Source organism: Chiloscyllium plagiosum, unplaced genomic scaffold (assembly GCF_037043375.1).
Source record: "Chiloscyllium plagiosum isolate Xiang-an unplaced genomic scaffold, Cpla_swu_hap1 HiC_scaffold_45, whole genome shotgun sequence".
Lineage (NCBI taxonomy): Eukaryota > Metazoa > Chordata > Chondrichthyes > Orectolobiformes > Hemiscylliidae > Chiloscyllium > Chiloscyllium plagiosum.
The window spans coordinates 6128931-6148479 of NW_028270183.1; the positions used below are offsets into that span (position 1 = coordinate 6128931).

Genomic DNA, 19549 nt, shown 5'->3' on the forward strand with positions numbered 1-19549 from the left:
GGGGGTCAGTGATGCGGAGGGGGGGGTCAGTGATGCGGAGGGGGGGGTCAGTGATGCGGGGGGGGAGTCAGTGATGCGGGGGGGGGGTCAGTGATGCGGGGGGGGGTCAGTGATGCGGAGGGGGGGTCAGTGATGCGGAGGGGGGTCAGTGATGCGGAGGGGGGTCAGTGATGCGGAGGGGGGTCAGTGATGCGGAGGGGGGGGTCAGTGATGCGGAGGGGGGGTCAGTGATGCGGAGGGGGGGTCAGTGATGCGGAGGGGGGGTCAGTGATGCGGAGGGGGGGTCAGTGATGCGGAGGGGGGGTCAGTGATGCGGAGGGGGGGTCAGTGATGCGGAGGGGGGGTCAGTGATGCGGAGGGGGGGTCAGTGATGCGGAGGGGGGGTCAGTGATGCGGGGGGGGGGTCAGTGATGCGGAGGGGGGGGGTCAGTGATGCGGGGGGGGGGTCAGTGATGCGGAGGGGGGGGTCAGTGATGCGGAGGGGGAGTCAGTGATGGTGGGGTCAGTGATGGGGAGGGGGGTCAGTGATGGGGGAGGGAGGTTAGTGATGGGGGGGTCAGTGATGAGAGGGGCCTGTGATGGGGAGCGGGGTCAGTAATGGGGGAGGGGGGTCAGTGATGGGGGAGGGGGGGGTCAGTGATGCAGAAGGGGGAGTCAGTGATGCGGAAGGGGGAGTCAGTGATGGCGGGGTCAGTGATGGGGGAGGGGGGGTCAGTGATGGGGGAGGGGGGGGTCAGTGATGCGGGAGGGGGGAGTCAGTGATGGGGGAGAAGGTGGGTCAGTGATCGGGGACGGGGGTCAGTGCTGGGGGGAAGGGGATCAGTGATTGGCGGAAGGAAGGTCAGTGAATGGGGGAAGGGGGTCAGTGATGGGGGAAGCGGGGTCAGTGATGGGGGAAGCGGGGTCAGTGATGGGGGAAGCGGGGTCAGTGATGGGGGGAAGGGGGGTCAGTGATGGGGGGAAGGGGGGTCAGTGATGGGGGGAAGGGGGGTCAGTGATGGGGGGAAGGGGGGTCAGTGATGGGGGGAAGGGGGGTCAGTGATGGGGGAAGGGGGGTCAGTGATGGGGGGAAGGGGGGTCAGTGATGGGGGGAAGGGGGGTCAGTGATGGGGGGAAGGGGGGGTCAGTGATGGGGGGGAAGGGGGGTCAGTAATGGGGGGAAGGGGGGGTCAGTAATGGGGGGAAGGGGGGTCAGTAATGCGGGGAAGGGGGCTCAGTAATGGGGGGAAGGGGGCTCAGTAATGGGGGAAAGAGGGGGGTCAGTGATGGGGAGGGGGGTCAGTGACAGGGGAGTCAGTGACGGGGGGGTCAGTGACGGGGGGGTCAGTGACGGGGGGTCAGTGACGGGGGGGTCAGTGACGGGGGGTCAGTGACGGGGGGTCAGTGACGGGGGGTCAGTGACGGGGGGTCAGTGACGGGGGGTCAGTGATGGGGGTGGGGAGTCAGTGATGCGGAGGGGGGGTCAGTGATGCGGAGGGGGGGTCAGTGATGCGGAGGGGGAGTCAGTGATGCGGAGGGGGGGTCAGTGATGCGGAGGGGGGGGGTCAGTGATGCGGAGGGGGGAGTCAGTGATGCGGAGGGGGGGGGTCAGTGATGCGGAGGGGGGAGTCAGTGATGCGGAGGTGGGGTCAGTGATGCGGAAGGGGGAGTCAGTGATGGCGGGGTCAAGATGGGGGAGGGGGGTCAGTGATGGGGGAGGGGGGTTAGTGATGGGGGGTCAGTGATGAGAGGGGCCTGTGATGGGGAGGAGGGTCAGTGATGGGGGAGGGGGGTCAGTGATGGGGGAGGGGGGTCAGTGATGGGGGAGGGGGGTCAGTGATGGGGGAGGGGGGTCAGTGATGGGGGAGGGGGGCCAGTGATGGGGGAGGGGGTCAGTGATGGGGGAGGGGATCAGTGATGGGGGAGGGGGTCAGTGATGGGGGAGGGGGTAAGTGATGGGGGAGGGGGGTCAGTGATGGGGGAGGGGGGTCAGTGATGGGGGAGGGGGGTCAGTGATGGGGGAGGGGGGTCAGTGATGGGGGAGGGGGGTCAGTGATGGGGGAGGGGGGTCAGTGATGGGGGAGGGGGGTCAGTGATGGGGGAGGGGGGTCAGTGATGCGGAGGGGGGGGGTGAGTGATGCGGAAGGGGGAGTCAGTGATGGCGGGGTCAAGATGGGGGAGGGGGGACAGTGATGGGGAAGGGGGGTTAGTGATGGGGGGTCAGTGATGAGAGGGGCCTGTGATGGGGAGGGGGGTCAGTGATGGGGGAGGGGGGTCAGTGATGGGGGAGGGGGGTCAGTGATGGGGGAGGGGGGGTCAGTGATGGGGGAGGGGGGTCAGTGATGGGGGAGGGGGGTGAGTGATGCGGAAGGGGGGTTAGTGATGGGGGGGTCAGTGATGAGAGGGGCCTGTGATGGGGAGGGGGGAGGGGGGTCAGTAATGGGGGAGGGGGTCAGTGATGGGGGAGGGGGTCAGTGATGGGGGAGGGGGTCAGTGATGGGGGGGTCAGTGATGAGAGGGGCCTGTGATGGGGAGGGGGGAGGGGGGTCAGTAATGGGGGAGGGGGTCAGTGATGGGGGAGGGGGTCAGTGATGGGGGAGGGGGTCAGTGATGGGGGAGGGGGTCAGTGATGGGGGAGGGAGTCAGTGATGGGGGAGGGAGTCAGTGATGGGGGAGGGGGGGTCAGTGATGGGGGAGGGGGGGTCAGTGATGGGGGAGGGGGGGTCAGTGATGGGGGAGGGTGTCAGTGATGGGGGGAAGGGGATCAGTGATTGGCGGAAGGGAGGTCAGTGATGGGCGGAAGGGAGGTCAGTGATGGGCGGAAGGGAGGTCAGTGAATGGGGGAAGGGAGCTCAGTGATGGGGGGGAAGGGAGCTCAGTGATGGGGGGGAAGGGAGCTCAGTGATGGGGGGAAGGGAGCTCAGTGATGGGGGGAAGGGAGCTCAGTGATGGGGGGAAGGGAGTCAGTGATGGGTGGGAAGGGGGATCAGTGATGGGTGGGAAGGGGGGTCAGTGATGGGTGGGAAGGGGGGTCAGTGATGGGTGGGAAGGGGGGTCAGTGATGGGTGGGAAGGGGGGTCAGTGATGGGTGGGAAGGGGGGTCAGTGATGGGTGGGAAGGGGGGTCAGTGATGGTGGGGAAGGGGGGTCAGTGATGGTGGGGAAGGGGGGTCAGTGATGGTGGGGAAGGGGGGTCAGTGATGGTGGGGAAGGGGGGTCAGTGATGGTGGGGAAGGGGGGTCAGTGATGGTGGGGAAGGGGGGTCAGTGATGGTGGGGGAAGGGGGGTCAGTGATGGTGGGGGAAGGGGGGTCAGTGATGGGGGAAGCGGGGTCAGTGATGGGGGAAGCGGGGTCAGTGATGGGGGGAAGGGGGGTCAGTAATGGGGGGGAAGGGGGGTCAGTAATGGGGGGGAAGGGGGGTCAGTAATGGGGGGGAAGGGGGGGGTCAGTGATTGGTGGAAGGGGGGGTCAGTAATGGGGGAGAGGGGGGTCAGTGATGGGGAGGGGGGTCAGTGATGGGGGAGTCAGTTGGGGGAGTCAGTGATGGGGGAGTCAGTGATGGGGGAGTCAGTGATGGGGGGGTCAGTGATGGGGGGGTCAGTGATGGGGGGGTCAGTGATGGGGGGGTCAGTGATGGGGGGGTCAGTGATGGGGGGGTCAGTGATGGGGGGGTCAGTGATGGGGGGGTCAGTGATGGGGGGGTCAGTGATGGGGGGGTCAGTGATGGGGGGGTCAGTGATGGGGGGGTCAGTGATGGGGGGGGTCAGTGATGGGGGGGGTCAGTGATGGGGGGGGTCAGTGATGGGGGGGGTCAGTGATGGGGGGGTCAGTGATGGGGGGGTCAGTGATGGGGGGGTCAGTGATGGGGGGGTCAGTGATGGGGGGGTCAGTGATGGGGGGGTCAGTGATGGGGGGGTCAGTGATGGGGGGGTCAGTGACGGGGGGGTCAGTGACGGGGGGGTCAGTGATGGGGGGGTCAGTGATGGGGAGGGGGGTCAGTGATGGGGGAAGGGAGGTCAGTGATGTGGGGGAAGGGAGATCAGTGATGGGGGGGAAGCGGGGTCAGTGATGGGGGGGAAGGGGGTTAAGTAAAGGAGGGAAGGGGGTCAGTGATGGGGGAAGCGGGGTCAGTGATGGGGAAGCGGGGTCAGTGATGGGGAAGCGGGGTCAGTGATGGGGGAAGCGGGGTCAGTGATGGGGGAAGCGGGGTCAGTGATGGGGGGAAGAGGGGTCAGTAATGGGGGGAAGGGGGGGTCAGTAATGGGGGGAAGGGGGGTAAGTAATGGGGGGAAGGGGGTCAGTAATGGGGGGAAGCGGGGTCAGTAATGGGGGAAGGGGGGTCAGTAATGGGGGGAAGGGGGTCAGTAATGGGGGGGATGGGGAGTCAGTGATGTGGGAGTCAGTGATGGGGGGCCAGTGATGGGGGGTCAGTGATGGGGGGTCAGTGATGGGGGGTCAGTGATGGGGGATCAGTGATGGGGGATCAGTGATGGGGGATCAGTGATGGGGGATCAGTGATGGGGGATCAGTGATGGGGGATCAGTGATGGGGGATCAGTGATGGGGGATCAGTGATGGGGGATCAGTGATGGGGGGGTCAGTGATGGGGGGGGTCAGTGATGGGGGGGGTCAGTGATGGGGGGGTCAGTGATGGGGGGGTCAGTGATGGGGGGGGTCAGTGATGGGGGGGGTCAGTGATGGGGGGGTCAGTGATGGGGAGGGGGGTCAGTGATGGGGGAAGGGAGGTCAGTGATGTGGGGGAAGGGAGGTCAGTGATGGGGGGGAAGCGGGGTCAGTGATGGGGGGAAGGGGGTTAAGTAAAGGAGGGAAGGGGGTCAGTGATGGGGGAAGCGGGGTCAGTGATGGGGAAGCGGGGTCAGTGATGGGGAAGCGGGGTCAGTGATGGGGGAAGCGGGGTCAGTGATGGGGGAAGCGGGGTCAGTGATGGGGGGAAGGGGGGTCAGTAATGGGGGGAAGGGGGGGTCAGTAATGGGGGGAAGGGGGGTCAGTAATGGGGGGAAGGGGGGTCAGTAATGGGGGGAAGGGGGGTCAGTAATGGGGGGAAGGGGGGTCAGTAATGGGGGGAAGGGGGGTCAGTAATGGGGGGAAGGGGGGTCAGTAATGGGGGGGGAGGGGGGTCAGTAATGGGGGGGAGGGGGTGGTCAGTGATGGGGAGTCAGTGATGTGGGAGTCAGTGATGGGGGGTCAGTGATGGGGGGTCAGTGATGGGGGGTCAGTGATGGGGGGTCAGTGACGGGGGAGGGTGTCAGTGACGGGGGAGGGTGTCAGTGACGGGGGAGGGTGTCAGTGACGGGGGAGGGGGGTCAGTGACGGGGGAGGGGGGTCAGTGACGGGGGAGGGGGGTCAGTGACGGGGGAGGGGGGTCAGTGACGGGGGAGGGGGGTCAGTGACGGGGGAGGGGGGTCAGTGACGGGGGAGGGGGGTCAGTGATGGGGGAGGGGGGTCAGTGATGGGGGAGGGGGGTCAGTGATGGGGGAGGGGGGTCAGTGATGGGGGAGGGGGGTCAGTGATGGGGGAGGGGGGTCAGTGATGGGGGAGGGGGGTCAGTGATGGGGGAGGGGGGTCAGTGATGGGGAGGGGGGTCAGTGATGGGGGAGGGGTGGACAGTGATGAGGGAGGGGTGGACAGTGATGGGGGAGGGGTGGACAGTGATAGGGGAGGGGGGTCAGTGCTGGGGGAGGGGGGTCAGTGCTGGGGGAGGGGGGTCAGTGCTGGGAGAGGGAGGTCAGTGCTGGGGGAGGGGGGTCAGTGCTGGGGGAGGGGGGTCAGTGCTGGGGGAGGGGGGTCAGTGCTGGGGGAGGGGGGTCAGTGCTGGGGGAGGGGGGTCAGTGCTGGGGGAGGGGGGTCAGTGCTGGGGAGGGGTGGTCAGTGATGGGTGAGGGGGTGGTCAGTGATTGGGGGTCAGTGATGGGGAGAGGGGTCATTGATGGGGGGAGGGTGGTCAGTGATGGGGGAGGGAGGTCTGTGTTGTGGTGCTCAATGCTGGGAGAGTGGGGGTCAGTGATGGAGAGGGGTGTCAGTGATGTAGGAGGGTGGGTCAGTGATGGAGATGGGGGGTCAGTGATGGAGAAGAGGGGTCAGTGATGGGTGGAGGGTGGTCAATGATGGGTGAGGGAGGTCAGTGATGGGGGTGTCAGTGATGGGGGAGGGGGGTCAGTGATGGGGGAGGGGGGGTGAGTGATGGGGGGTCCTGTGATGGGGAGGAGGGGTCAGTGATGGGGAGGGGGGTCAGTGATGGGGAGGAGGGGTCAGTGATGGGGAGGGGGGTCAGTGATGGGGAGGGGGGTCAGTGATGGGGAGGGGGGTCAGTGATGGGGAGGGGGGTCAGTGATGGGGAGGGGGGTCAGTGATGGGGAGGGGGGTCAGTGATGGGGAGGGGGGTCAGTGATGGGGAGGGGGGTCAGTGATGGGGAGGGGGGTCAGTGATGGGGAGGGGGGTCAGTGATGGGGAGGGGGTCAGTGATGGGGAGGGGGTCAGTGATGGGGAGGGGGTCAGTGATGGGGAGCAGGGGGTCAGTGATGGGGGAGGGGGTCAGTGATGGGGGAGGGGGTCAGTGATGGGGGAGGGGGTCAGTGATGGGGGAGGGGGTCAGTGATGGGGGAGGGAGTCAGTGATGGGGAAGGGGTGTCAGTGATGGGCAGGGGTGTCAGTGATGGGGTAGGGGGGTCAGCGACGGGGGGGGGTCAGCGACGGGGGGGGTCAGCGACGGGGGGGGGTCAGCGACGGGGGGGGTCAGCGACGGGGGGGTCAGCGACGGGGGGGGTCAGCGACGGGGGGGCGAGCGACGGGGGGGCGAGCGACGGGGGGGCGAGCGACGGGGGGGCGAGCGACGGGGGGGCGAGCGACGGGGGGGCGAGCGACGGGGGGGCGAGCGACGGGGGGGCGAGCGACGGGGGGGCGAGCGACGGGGGGGCGAGCGACGGGGGGGCGAGCGACGGGGGGGCGAGCGACGGGGGGGCGAGCGACGGGGGGGCGAGCGACGGGGGGGCGAGCGACGGGGGGGCGAGCGACGGGGGGGCGAGCGACGGGGGGGCGAGCGACGGGGGGGCGAGCGACGGGGGGGCGAGCGACGGGGGGGCGAGCGACGGGGGGGCGAGCGACGGGGGGGCGAGCGACGGGGGGGCGAGCGACGGGGGGGCGAGCGACGGGGGGGCGAGCGACGGGGGGGCGAGCGACGGGGGGGCGAGCGACGGGGGGGCGAGCGACGGGGGGGCGAGCGACGGGGGGGCGAGCGACGGGGGGGCGAGCGACGGGGGGGCGAGCGACGGGGGGGCGAGCGACGGGGGGGCGAGCGACGGGGGGGCGAGCGACGGGGGGGCGAGCGACGGGGGGGCGAGCGACGGGGGGGCGAGCGACGGGGGGGCGAGCGACGGGGGGGCGAGCGACGGGGGGGCGAGCGACGGGGGGGCGAGCGACGGGGGGGCGAGCGACGGGGGGACAGTGACGGGGGGTCAGTGATGGGGGGGTCAGTGATGGGGGGGTCAGTGATGGGGGGTCAGTGATGGGGGGGTCAGTGATGGGGGACAGTGATGGGGGGGACAGTGATGGGGGACAGTGATGGAGGACAGTGATGGAGGACAGTGATGGGGGACAGTGATGGGGGTCAGTGATGGGGGTCAGTGATGGGAGTCAGTGATGGGGGTCAGTGATGGTGGTCAGTGATGGGGGGGTCAATGATGGGGGACAGTGATGGAGGACAGTGATGGGGGACAGTGATGGGGGTCAGTGGTGGGGGTCAGTGGTGGGGGTCAGTGATGGGGAGTCAGTGATGGGGAGTCAGTGATGGGGGGTCAGTGATGGGGGGGTCAATGATGGGGGACAGTGATGGAGGACAGTGATGGGGGACAGTGATGGGGGTCAGTGATGGGGGTCAGTGATGGGGGTCAGTGATGGGGGGGTCAATGATGGGGGACAGTGATGGAGGACAGTGATGGAGGACAGTGATGGGGGACAGTGATGGGGGACAGTGATGGGGGACAGTGATGGGGGACAGTGATGGGGGTCAGTGGTGGGGGTCAGTGATGGGGGGTCAGTGATGGGGGGTCAGTGATGGGGGGTCAGTGATGGGGGGTCAGTGATGGGGGGTCAGTGATGGGGGGTCAGTGACGGGGAGGGTTGGGGTCAGTGATGGGGGGGTCAGTGATGAGTGGGTCAGAGATGGGGGAGGGGGGTCAGTGATGGGAGAGGGGAGTCAGTGATGGGGGGGTTCAGTGATGGGGGAGGGTGGTCAGTGATGGGGGAGGGTTGGGGTCAGTGATGGGGGGGTTGGGGTCAGTGATGGGGGGGTCAGAGATGGGGGGGTCAGAGATGGGGGGGGCCAGAGATGGGGGGGGCCAGAGATGGGGGGGGTCAGAGATGGGGGGGGTCAGAGATGGGGGGGGTCAGAGATGGGGGGTGTCAGAGATGGGGGGGGTCAGAGATGGGGGGGGTCAGAGATGGGGGGGGTCAGAGATGGGGGGGGTCAGAGATGGGGGGGGTCAGAGATGGGGGGGGTCAGAGATGGGGGGGGTCAGAGATGGGGGGGGTCAGAGATGGGGGGGGTCAGAGATGGGGGGGTCAGAGATGGGGGGGTCAGAGATGGGGGGGGTCAGAGATGGGGGGGGTCAGAGATGGGGGGGTCAGAGATGGGGGTGTCAGAGATGAGGGGTGTCAGAGATGAGGGGTGTCAGAGATGAGGGGTGTCAGAGATGGGGGGTGTCAGAGATGGGGGGTGTCAGAGATGGGGGGTGTCAGAGATGGGGGAGGGGGGTCAGTGATGGGGGAGAGGAGTCAGTGATGGGGGGGTTCAGTGATGGGGGAGGGTGGTCAGTGATGGGGGGAGGGGAGTCAGTGAAGGGGAGGGTGGTCAGTGAAGGGGGGAGGATGGTCAGTGAAGGGGGGAGGGTGGTCAGTGATGGGGGGTCAGTGATGGGGAAGGGAGTCAGTGATGGGGTAGTGGGGGTTAGTGATGGGATAGTGGGGGTCAGTGATGGGGAAGGGGGTTCCATGATGGGTGAGAGGGGGGGTCAGTGATGGGGGAGTGGGTCAGTGATGGAGGGAGGGGCGTCAGTGATGTGGAGTGGGGTCAATGATGGGGGGGGGGTGTCAGTGATGGGTGGGGGGGGGGGAGGTCAGTGATGGGGAGGGGGGTCAGTGATGGGGGAGGGGGTCAGTGATGGGGGAGGGGGTCAGTGATAGGGGGAGGAGCCAGTGATAGGGGGAGGAGCCAGTGATAGGGGGAGGGGGATCAGTGATGGGCGGAGGGGGTCAGTGATGGGGGAGGGGAGTCAGTGATGGGGGGAGTCAGTGATGGGGGGAGTCAGTGATGGGGGGAGTCAGTGATGGGGGGAGTCAGTGATGGGGGGGAGTCAGTGATGGGGGGGAGTCAGTGATGGGGGGGAGTCAGTGATGGGGGGGAGTCAGTGATGGGGGGGAGTCAGTGATGGGGCAGGGGGGTCAGTGATGGGAGGGTTCAGTGATGGGGGAGGGGAGTCAGTGAAGGGGGGAGGGTGGTCAGTGAAGGGGGGAGGGTGGTCAGTGAAGGGGGGAGGGTGGTCAGTGATGGGGGGTCAGTGATGGGGAAGGGAGTCAGTGATGGGGTAGTGGGGGTTAGTGATGGGGTAGTGGGGGTCAGTGATGGGGGCAGGGGGTTCCATGATGGGTGAGAGGGGGGGTCAGTGATGGGGGAGTGGGTCAGTGATGGTGAGGGGGGGTCAGTGATTGGGGGGAGTCAGTGATGGGGGGGGGAGTCAGTGATGGGGGGGGGAGTCAGTGATGGGGGGGGAGTCAGTGATGGGGGGGGGAGTCAGTGATGGGGGGGGAGTCAGTGATGGGGGGGGGGTCAGTGATGGGGGGGGAGTCAGTGATGGGGGGGGAGTCAGTGATGGGGGGGGAGTCAGTGATGGGGGCAGGGGGGTCAGTGATGGGGGCAGGGGGGTCAGTGATGGGGGCAGGGGGGTCAGTGATGGGGGCAGGGGGGTCAGTGATGGGGGCAGCGGGGTCAGTGATGGGGAGGGTGGTCAGTGATGGGGGAGGGTGGTCAGTGATGGGGGGAGGGGAGTCAGTGAAGGGGGGAGGGTGGTCAGTGAAGGGGGGAGGGTGGTCAGTGAAGGGGGGAGGGTGGTCAGTGATGGGGAAGGGAGTCAGTGATGGGATAGTGGGGGTTAGTGATGGGGTAGTGGGGGTCAGTGATGGGGGGTGTGTCAGTGATGGGGGGGGAGGTCAGTGATGGGGGAGGGGGGTCAGTGATGGGTGGAGGGGGTCAGTGATGGGGAGGGGGTCAGTGATGGGATAGTGGGGGATAGTGATGGGGTAGTGGGGGTCAGTGATGGGGTGGTGTCAGTGATGGGGGGGGGGGAGGTCAGTGATGGGGGAGGGGGGTCAGTGATGGGGGAGGGGGGTCAGTGATGGGGAGGGGGTCAGTGATGGGTGGAGGGGGTCAGTGATGGGGAGGGGGTCAGTGATGGGGAGGGGGTCAGTGATGGGGGAGGGGGTCAGTGATGGGGGGAGGGGGTCAGTGATGGGGGAGGGGGTCAGTGATGGGGGAGGGGGTCAGTGAAGGGGGGAGGGGGTCAGTGAAGGGGGGAGGGGGTCAGTGAAGGGGGGAGGGAGTCAGTGAAGGGGGGAGGGGGTCAGTGAAGGGGGGAGGGGGTCAGTGATGGGGGGAGGGGGTCAGTGATGGGGGGAGGGGGTCAGTGATGGGGGGAGGGGGTCAGTGATGGGGGGAGGGGGTCAGTGATGGGGGGAGGGGGTCAGTGATGGGGGGAGGGGGTCAGTGATAGGGGGAGGGGTCAGTGATAGGGGGAGGGGGATCAGTGATGGGCGGAGGGGAGTCAGTGATGGGGGAGGGGAGTCAGTGATGGGGGAGGGGAGTCAGTGATGGGGGAGGGGAGTCAGTGATGGGGGGAGTCAGTGATGGGGGAGTCAGTGATGGGGGGAGTCAGTGATGGGGGGAGTCAGTGATGGGGGGAGTCAGTGTTGGGGGGAGTCAGTGTTGGGGGGAGTCAGTGATGGGGGGGGGGAGTCAGTGATGGGGGGGTGTCAGTGATGGGGGGGAGTCAGTGATGGGGGGGAGTCAGTGATGGGGGGGGGAGTCAGTGATGGGGGGGGGAGTCGGTGATGGGGGGGGGAGTCGGTGATGGGGGGGAGTCAGTGATGGGGGGGAGTCAGTGATGGGGGGGAGTCAGTGATCGGGGAGTCAGTGATGGGGGAATCAGTCTTGGGGGGAATCAGTGATGGGGGGAGTCAGTGATGGGGGGGAGTCAGTGATGGGGGGGAGTCAGTGATGGGGGCAGGGGAGTCAGTGATGGGGGCAGTGGAGTCAGTGATGGGGTAGAGGGTCAGTGATGGGGGAGGAGGGTCAGTGATAGGGGAGTGGGGGGTCAGTCATAGGGGAGGGGTGTCAGTAATGGGGAGGGGTGTCAGTAATGGGGTGGGGGTTAGTGATGGGGTGAGGGGAGGTTCAGTGATGAAGGGGGGGGGTCAGTGAATGAGGGAGGGGGGTCAGTGATAGAGGGAGGGGTCAGTGATGGGGGAGTGGGTCAGTGATGGGGGAGTGGGTCAGTGATGGGGGAGTGGGTCAGTGATGGGGGAGTGGGTCAGTGATGGGGAGTGGGTCAGTGATGGGGAGTGGGTCAGTGATGGGGAGTGGGTCAGTGATGGGGGAGGGGAGTCAGTGATGGGGGGTGTCAGTGATGGGGGGTGTCAGTGATGGGGGTGTCAGTGATGGGGGGTGTCAGTGATGGGGGGTGTCAGTGATGGGGGGTGTCAGTGGTTGGGGGTGTCAGTGGTTGGGGGAGGGGGGGTCAGTGATGGGGTAGGGGGTCAGTGATAGGGGGGTCAGTGATGAGGTGAGGGGTGGTCAGTGATGGGGGATGGGTTTCAGTGATGGGTGAGGGGGGGTCAGTGATGGAGGGAGGTGGTCTGTGATGGTGGGGGGTCTGTGATGGGAAGGGGGGGTCAGTGATGGGGGAGGGGGATCAGTGATAGGGGAATGGAGGATCAGTCATAGGGGAGTGGGGGATCAGTGATGGGGGAGGGGGGGTCAGTGATGGGGCGAGGGGGGGGTCAGACTGGGGCGAAGGGGGGTCAGTGATGGGGCGAGGGGTGCTCAGTGATGGAGGGTGGGGGGTCAGTGATGGGGAGGGTCAGTGAGGGGGGTCAGTGATGGGGGGGGTCAGTGATGGGGGAGTGGGTCAGTGATGGGGGGGGCAGTGATGGGAGAGGGAGGTCAGTGATGGGGAAGGGGGGTCAGTGATGGGAGAGGGAGGTCAGTGATGGAGGAGCCGGGGTCAGTGATGGGTTGAGGGGGGTTAGTGATGGAGGGGTCAGTGATGGGGAGGGGGGGTCAGTGATGGGGAGGGGGGTCAGTGATGGGGGAGAGGGGTCAGTGATGGGGGAGAGGGGTCAGTGATGGGGGAGAGGGGGGGTTAGTGATGGGGGAGGGGGGTCAGTGATGGGGGAGGGGGGATCAGTGATGGGGAGGGGGGGTTAGTGATGGGGGGTTCAGTGATGGGGAGGGGGGGGTCAGTGATCGGGGGAGGGGGGTCAGTGATGGGGGGAGGGGGGGTCAGTGATGGGGGGAGGGGGGGTCAGTGATGGGGGAGGGGGGGTCAGTGATGGGGGGAGGGGGGTCAGTGATGGGGGGTTCAGTGATGGGGGAGGGGGGTCAGTGATGGGGGGGTCAGTGATGGGGGAGGGGGGTCAGTGATGGGGGGGACAGTGATGGGGGAGGGGGGGTCAGTGATGGGGGTCAGTGATGGGGGGGTCAGTGATGGGGGAGGGGGGTCAGTGATGGGGGAGGGGGGTCAGTGATGGGGGGGGGTCAGTGATGGTGGGGTCAGTGATGGTGGGGTCAGTGATGGTGGGGTCAGTGATGGGGGGAGGGGGGTTTGTGATGGGGAGGGGGGTCAGTGATGGGGAGGGGGCGTCAGTGATGGGGGAGGGGGGTCAGTGATGGGGGAGGGGGGTCAGTGATGGGGGAGGGGGGTCAGTGATGGGGGGGTCAGTGATGGGGGAGGGGCGTCAGTGATGGGGGAGGGGCGTCAGTGATGGGGGGGTCAGTGATGGGGGAGAGGGGGTTAGTGATGGGGAGGGGGGTTAGTGATGGGGAGGGGGGTCAGTGATGGGGGAGGGGGGTCAGTGATGGGGAGGGGGGTCAGTGATGGGGAGGGGGGTCAGTGATGGGGGAGGGGGGTCAGTGATGGGGTGGTCAGTGATGGGGGGAGAGGGGGTTAGTGATGGGGAGGGGGGTCAGTGTTGGGGGGTTCAGTGATGGGGGGTCAGTGATGGGGGAGGGGGTCAGTGTTGGGAGAGGGGGGTCAGTGATGGGGGAGGGGGGTCAGTGATGGGGGGGTCAGTGATGGGGGAGTGGGGTCAGTGATGGGGGAGTGGGGTCAGTGATGGGGGGAGGGGGGTCAGTGATGGGGGGAGGGGGGTCAGTGATGGGGGGAGGGGGGTCAGTGATGGGGGGGAGGGGGGTCAGTGATGGGGGGGAGGGGGGTCAGTGATGGGGGGGAGGGGGGTCAGTGATGGGGGGGAGGGGGGTCAGTGATGGGGGGGAGGGGAGGTCAGTGATGGGGGAGGGGGGGTCAGTGATGAGGGGAGGGGGGGTCAGTGATGGGGGGGAGGGGGGGGTCAGTGATGGGGGGAGGGGGGTCAGCGATGGGGGAGGGGGGTCAGCGATGGGGGAGGGGGGTCAGCGATGGGGTAGGGGGGTCAGTGATGGGGGGAGGGGGGTCAGTGATGGGGGGTCAGTGATGGGGGGGAGGGGGGTCAGTGATGGGGGGGAGGGGGGTCAGTGATGGGGGGGAGGGGGGTCAGTGATGGGGGAGGGGGGGTCAGTGATGGGGGGGAGAAGGGTCAGTGATGGGGGGGTGGGGGGTCAGTGATGGGGGGAGGGGGGTCAGTGATGGGGGAGGGGGGTCAGTGATGGGGGGAGGGGGGTCAGTGATGGGGGGGAGGGGGGTCAGTGATGGGGGGAGGGGGGTCAGTGATGGGGGAGGGGGGGGTCAGTGATGGGGGGGAGAAGGGTCAGTGATGGGGGGGGTGGGGGGTCAGTGATGGGGGGAGGGGGGTCAGTGATGGGGGGAGGGGGGGTCAGTGATGAGGGGAGGGGGGGTCAGTGATGGGGGGGAGGGGGGGTCAGTGATGGGGGGAGGGGGTCAGCGATGGGGGAGGGGGGTCAGCGATGGGGGAGGGGGGGTCAGTGATGAGGGGAGGGGGGGTCAGTGATGGGGGGGAGGGGGGTCAGTGATGGGGGGAGGGGGGTCAGCGATGGGGGAGGGGGGTCAGCGATGGGGGAGGGGGGTCAGCGATGGGGGAGGGGGGTCAGCGATGGGGGGAGGGGGGTCAGTGATGGGGGGGAGGGGGGTCAGTGATGGGGGGGAGGGGGGTCAGTGATGGGGGGAGGGGGGTCAGTGATGGGGGGAGGGGGGTCAGTGATGGGGGGGAGGGGGGTCAGTGATGGGGGGAGGGGGGTCAGTGATGGGGGGAGGGGGGTCAGTGATGGGGGGGAGGGGGGTCAGTGATGGGGGGAGGGGGGTCAGTGATGGGGGAGGGGGGTCAGTGATGGGGGGAGGGGGGTCAGTGATGGGGGAGGGGGGGTCAGTGATGGGGGGAGGGGGGTCAGTGATGGGGGGGGAGAAGGGTCAGTGATGGGGGGGGAGAAGGGTCAGTGATGGGGGGGGTGGGGGGTCAGTGATGGGGGGAGGGGGGTCAGTGATGGGGGGAGGGGGGGTCAGTGATGGGGGAGGGGGGGTCAGTGATGGGGGAGGGGGGGTCAGTGATGGGGGGGAGAAGGGTCAGTGATGGGGGGGGTGGGGGGTCAGTGATGGGGGGAGGGGGGTCAGTGATGGGGGGAGGGGGGGTCAGTGATGTGGGGAGGGGGGTCAGTGATGGGGGGAGGGGGGGTCAGTGATGGGGGGAGGGGGGGTCAGTGATGGGGGGAGGGGGGGTCAGTGATGGGGGGAGGGGGGTCAGTGATGCCGGAGGGGGGTCAGTGATGGGGGGAGGGGGGGGTCAGTGATGGGGGGGTCAGTGATGGGGGAGGGGGGTCAGTGATGGGGGAGGGGGGGTCAGTGATGGGGGGAGGGGGGGTCAGTGATGGGGGGAGGGGGGGTCAGTGATGGGGGGAGGGGGGGTCAGTGATGGGGGGAGGGGGGTCAGTGATGGGGGGAGGGGGGGGTCAGTGTTGGGGGGAGGGGGGGGTCAGTGATGGGGAGGGGGGGTCAGTGTTGGGGGAGGGGGGTCAGTGATGGGGGAGTGGGTCAGTGATGGGGGAGTGGGTCAGTGATGGGGGAGTGGGTCAGTGATGGGGAGTGGGTCAGTGATGGGGAGTGGGTCAGTGATGGGGGAGGGGAGTCAGTGATGGGGGGTGTCAGTGATGGGGGGTGTCAGTGATGGGGGTGTCAGTGATGGGGGGTGTCAGTGGTTGGGGGTGTCAGTGGTTGGGGGTGTCAGTGGTTGGGGGAGGGGGGGTCAGTGATGGGGTAGGGGGTCAGTGATAGGGGGGTCAGTGATGAGGTGAGGGGTGGTCAGTGATGGGGGATGGGTTTCAGTGATGGGTGAGGGGGGGTCAGTGATGGAGGGAGGTGGTCTGTGATGGTGGGGGGTCTGTGATGGGAAGGGGGGGTCAGTGATGGGGGAGGGGGATCAGTGATAGGGGAATGGAGGATCAGTCATAGGGGAGTGGGGGATCAGTGATGGGGGAGGGGGGGTCAGTGATGGGGCGAGGGGGGGGTCAGACTGGGGCGAAGGGGGGTCAGTGATGGGGCGAGGGGTGCTCAGTGATGGAGGGTGGGGGGTCAGTGATGGGGAGGGTCAGTGAGGGGGGTCAGTGATGGGGGGGGTCAGTGATGGGGGAGTGGGTCAGTGATGGGGGGGGCAGTGATGGGAGAGGGAGGTCAGTGATGGGGAAGGGGGGTCAGTGATGGGAGAGGGAGGTCAGTGATGGAGGAGCCGGGGTCAGTGATGGGTTGAGGGGGGTTAGTGATGGAGGGGTCAGTGATGGGGAGGGGGGGTCAGTGATGGGGAGGGGGGTCAGTGATGGGGGAGAGGGGTCAGTGATGGGGGAGAGGGGTCAGTGATGGGGGAGAGGGGGGGTTAGTGATGGGGGAGGGGGGTCAGTGATGGGGGAGGGGGGATCAGTGATGGGGAGGGGGGGTTAGTGATGGGGGGTTCAGTGATGGGGAGGGGGGGGTCAGTGATCGGGGGAGGGGGGTCAGTGATGGGGGGAGGGGGGGTCAGTGATGGGGGGAGGGGGGGTCAGTGATGGGGGGAGGGGGGGTCAGTGATGGGGGAGGGGGGGGTCAGTGATGGGGGGAGGGGGGTCAGTGATGGGGGGTTCAGTGATGGGGGAGGGGGGTCAGTGATGGGGGGGTCAGTGATGGGGGAGGGGGGTCAGTGATGGGGGGGTCAGTGATGGGGGAGGGGGGGTCAGTGATGGGGGTCAGTGATGGGGGGGTCAGTGATGGGGGAGGGGGGTCAGTGATGGGGGAGGGGGGTCAGTGATGGGGGGGTCAGTGATGGTGGGGTCAGTGATGGTGGGGTCAGTGATGGTGGGGTCAGTGATGGTGGGGTCAGTGATGGGGGGAGGGGGGTTTGTGATGGGGAGGGGGGTCAGTGATGGGGAGGGGGCGTCAGTGATGGGGGAGGGGGGTCAGTGATGGGGGAGGGGGGTCAGTGATGGGGGAGGGGGGTCAGTGATTGGGGGGTCAGTGATGGGGGAGGGGCGTCAGTGATGGGGGAGGGGCGTCAGTGATGGGGGGGTCAGTGATGGGGGAGAGGGGGTTAGTGATGGGGAGGGGGGTTAGTGATGGGGAGGGGGGTCAGTGATGGGGGAGGGGGGTCAGTGATGGGGAGGGGGGTCAGTGATGGGGGAGGGGGGTCAGTGATGGGGTGGTCAGTGATGGGGGGAGAGGGGGTTAGTGATGGGGAGGGGGGTCAGTGTTGGGGGGTTCAGTGATGGGGGGTCAGTGATGGGGGAGGGGGTCAGTGTTGGGAGAGGGGGGTCAGTGATGGGGGAGGGGGGTCAGTGATGGGGGGGTCAGTGATGGGGGAGTGGGGTCAGTGATGGGGGAGGGGGGTCAGTGATGGGGGGAGGGGGGTCAGTGATGGGGGGAGGGGGGTCAGTGATGGGGGGAGGGGGGGTCAGTGATGGGGGGGAGGGGGGTCAGTGATGGGGGGGAGGGGGGTCAGTGATGGGGGGGAGGGGGGTCAGTGATGGGGGGGAGGGGGGTCAGTGATGGGGGGGAGGGGGGTCAGTGATGGGGGGGAGGGGGGTCAGTGATGGGGGGGAGGGGAGGTCAGTGATGGGGGAGGGGGGGTCAGTGATGAGGGGAGGGGGGGTCAGTGATGGGGGGAGGGGGGGTCAGTGATGGGGGGAGGGGGGTCAGCGATGGGGGAGGGGGGTCAGCGATGGGGGAGGGGGGTCAGCGATGGGGTAGGGGGGTCAGTGATGGGGGGAGGGGGGTCAGTGATGGGGGGTCAGTGATGGGGGGGAGGGGGGTCAGTGATGGGGGGAGGGGGGTCAGCGATGGGGGAGGGGGGTCAGCGATGGGGGAGGGGGGTCAGTGATGGGGGGAGGGGGGTCAGTGATGGGGGAGGGGGGTCAGTGATGGGGGGAGGGGGGTCAGTGATGGGGGGAGGGGGGTCAGTGATGGGGGAGGGGGGGGTCAGTGATGGGGGAGGGGGGGTCAGTGATGGGGGGGAGAAGGGTCAGTGATGGGGGGGGTGGGGGGTCAGTGATGGGGGGAGGGGGGTCAGTGATGGGGGGAGGGGGGGTCAGTGATGAGGGGAGGGGGGGTCAGTGATGGGGGGGAGGGGGGGTCAGTGATGGGGGGGAGGGGGGGTCAGTGATGGGGGGAGGGGGGTCAGCGATGGGGGGAGGGGGGTCAGCGATGGGGGAGGGGGGTCAGCGATGGGGGAGGGGGGTCAGTGATGGGGGGAGGGGGGTCAGTGATGGGGGGAGGGGGGTCAGTGATGGGGGGAGGGGGGTCAGTGATGGGGGGGAGGGGGGTCAGTGATGAGGGGAGGGGGGGTCAGTGATGGGGGGGAGGGGGGGTCAGTGATGGGGGGAGGGGGGTCAGCGATGGGGGAGGGGGGTCAGCGATGGGGGAGGGGGGTCAGCGATGGGGGAGGGGGGTCAGTGATGGGGGAGGGGGGTCAGTGATGGGGGGGAGGGGGGTCAGTGATGGGGGAGGGGGGTCAGTGATGGGGGGGAGGGGGGTCAGTGATGGGGGGGAGGGGGGTCAGTGATGGGGGGGAGGGGGGTCAGTGATGGGGGGGAGGGGGGTCAGTGATGGGGGGGAGGGGGGTCAGTGATGGGGGGGAGGGGGGTCAGTGATGGGGGGAGGGGGGTCAGTGATGGGGGAGGGGGGTCAGTGATGGGGGGAGGGGGGTCAGTGATGGGGGAGGGGGGGTCAGTGATGGGGGGGGAGAAGGGTCAGTGATGGGGGGGGTGGGGGGTCAGTGATGGGGGGAGGGGGGTCAGTGATGGGGGGAGGGGGGTCAGTGATGGGGGAGGGGGGGTCAGTGATGGGGGAGGGGGGGTCAGTGATGGGGGGGAGAAGGGTCAGTGATGGGGGGGAGTGGGGGTCAGTGATGGGGGGAGGGGGGTCAGTGATGGGGGGAGGGGGGGTCAGTGATGTGGGGAGGGGGGGTCAGTGATGGGGGGAGGGGGGGTCAGTGATGGGGGGAGGGGGGGTCAGTGATGGGGGGAGGGGGGGTCAGTGATGGGGGGAGGGGGGGGTCAGTGATGGGGGGAGGGGGGTCAGTGATGCCGGAGGGGGGTCAGTGATGGGGGGAGGGGGGGTCAGTGATGGGGGGAGGGGGGGGTCAGTGATGGGGGGGTCAGTGATGGGGGAGGGGGGGTCAGTGATGGGGGGAGGGGGGGTCAGTGATGGGGGGAGGGGGGGTCAGTGATGGGGGGAGGGGGGGGTCAGTGATGGGGGGAGGGGGGTCAGTGATGGGGGGAGGGGGGGTCAGTGTTGGGGGGAGGGGGGGGTCAGTGATGGGGAGGGGGGGTCAGTGTTGGGGGAGGGGGGTCAGTGTTGGGGGGAGGGGGTCAGTGATGGGGGGAGGGGGGGGTCAGTGATGGGGGAGGGGGGGTCAGTGACGGGTGTGTGTGGGTAGGGTCAGTGACGGGTGTGTGTGGGTAGTGTCACTCACCCTCCCCAGCCCCAGGTCCTGGTCCCGGCCTGAGCCTGAACCCGAGGCCGCCCTCTCGCTCCGTTTCCAAGACTCCCGCCCGCCGCCTCCCCTTCACGCACCCCGTCCCGCGCATGCGTCTCCCGCGGTCACCCATTGGCGCAGGCGAACCACTAGCCATTCACAGGCTCGTTCGTGACCGCCGCCCCCGTTGCACGCCGGGAAATGTAGTCTCCGGGATACTCAGGCCTACAACACCCAGTGGGCACCTTCCCCTTGCATGCCGGGAAATGTAGTCTCAGGTACACTCCGGCCTACAACTCCCAGTGAGCTCCTCCCCCTTGCACGCCGGGAAATGTAGTCTGTGGACTGCTCCGGACTACAACCCCCAGGGCGCTTCCAGATAGCACACCTGGAGCAGGGT

General features: G+C 67.7%; 1 protein-coding gene across 1 annotated transcript in view; it reads right to left on the reverse strand.

Moving 5' to 3' along the window:
• slc27a1a (solute carrier family 27 member 1a) overlaps positions 1 to 19199 on the reverse strand; it is a 159233-nt gene extending 140034 nt beyond the window's left edge. Inside the window, exon 1 of the mRNA XM_087983462.1 lies at positions 19147 to 19199. The gene's annotated coding sequence lies outside the window, so the exon portion shown is untranslated. The remainder of the gene's footprint in view (positions 1 to 19146) is intronic.
• Between the last annotated feature and the right edge of the window lie 350 nt (positions 19200 to 19549).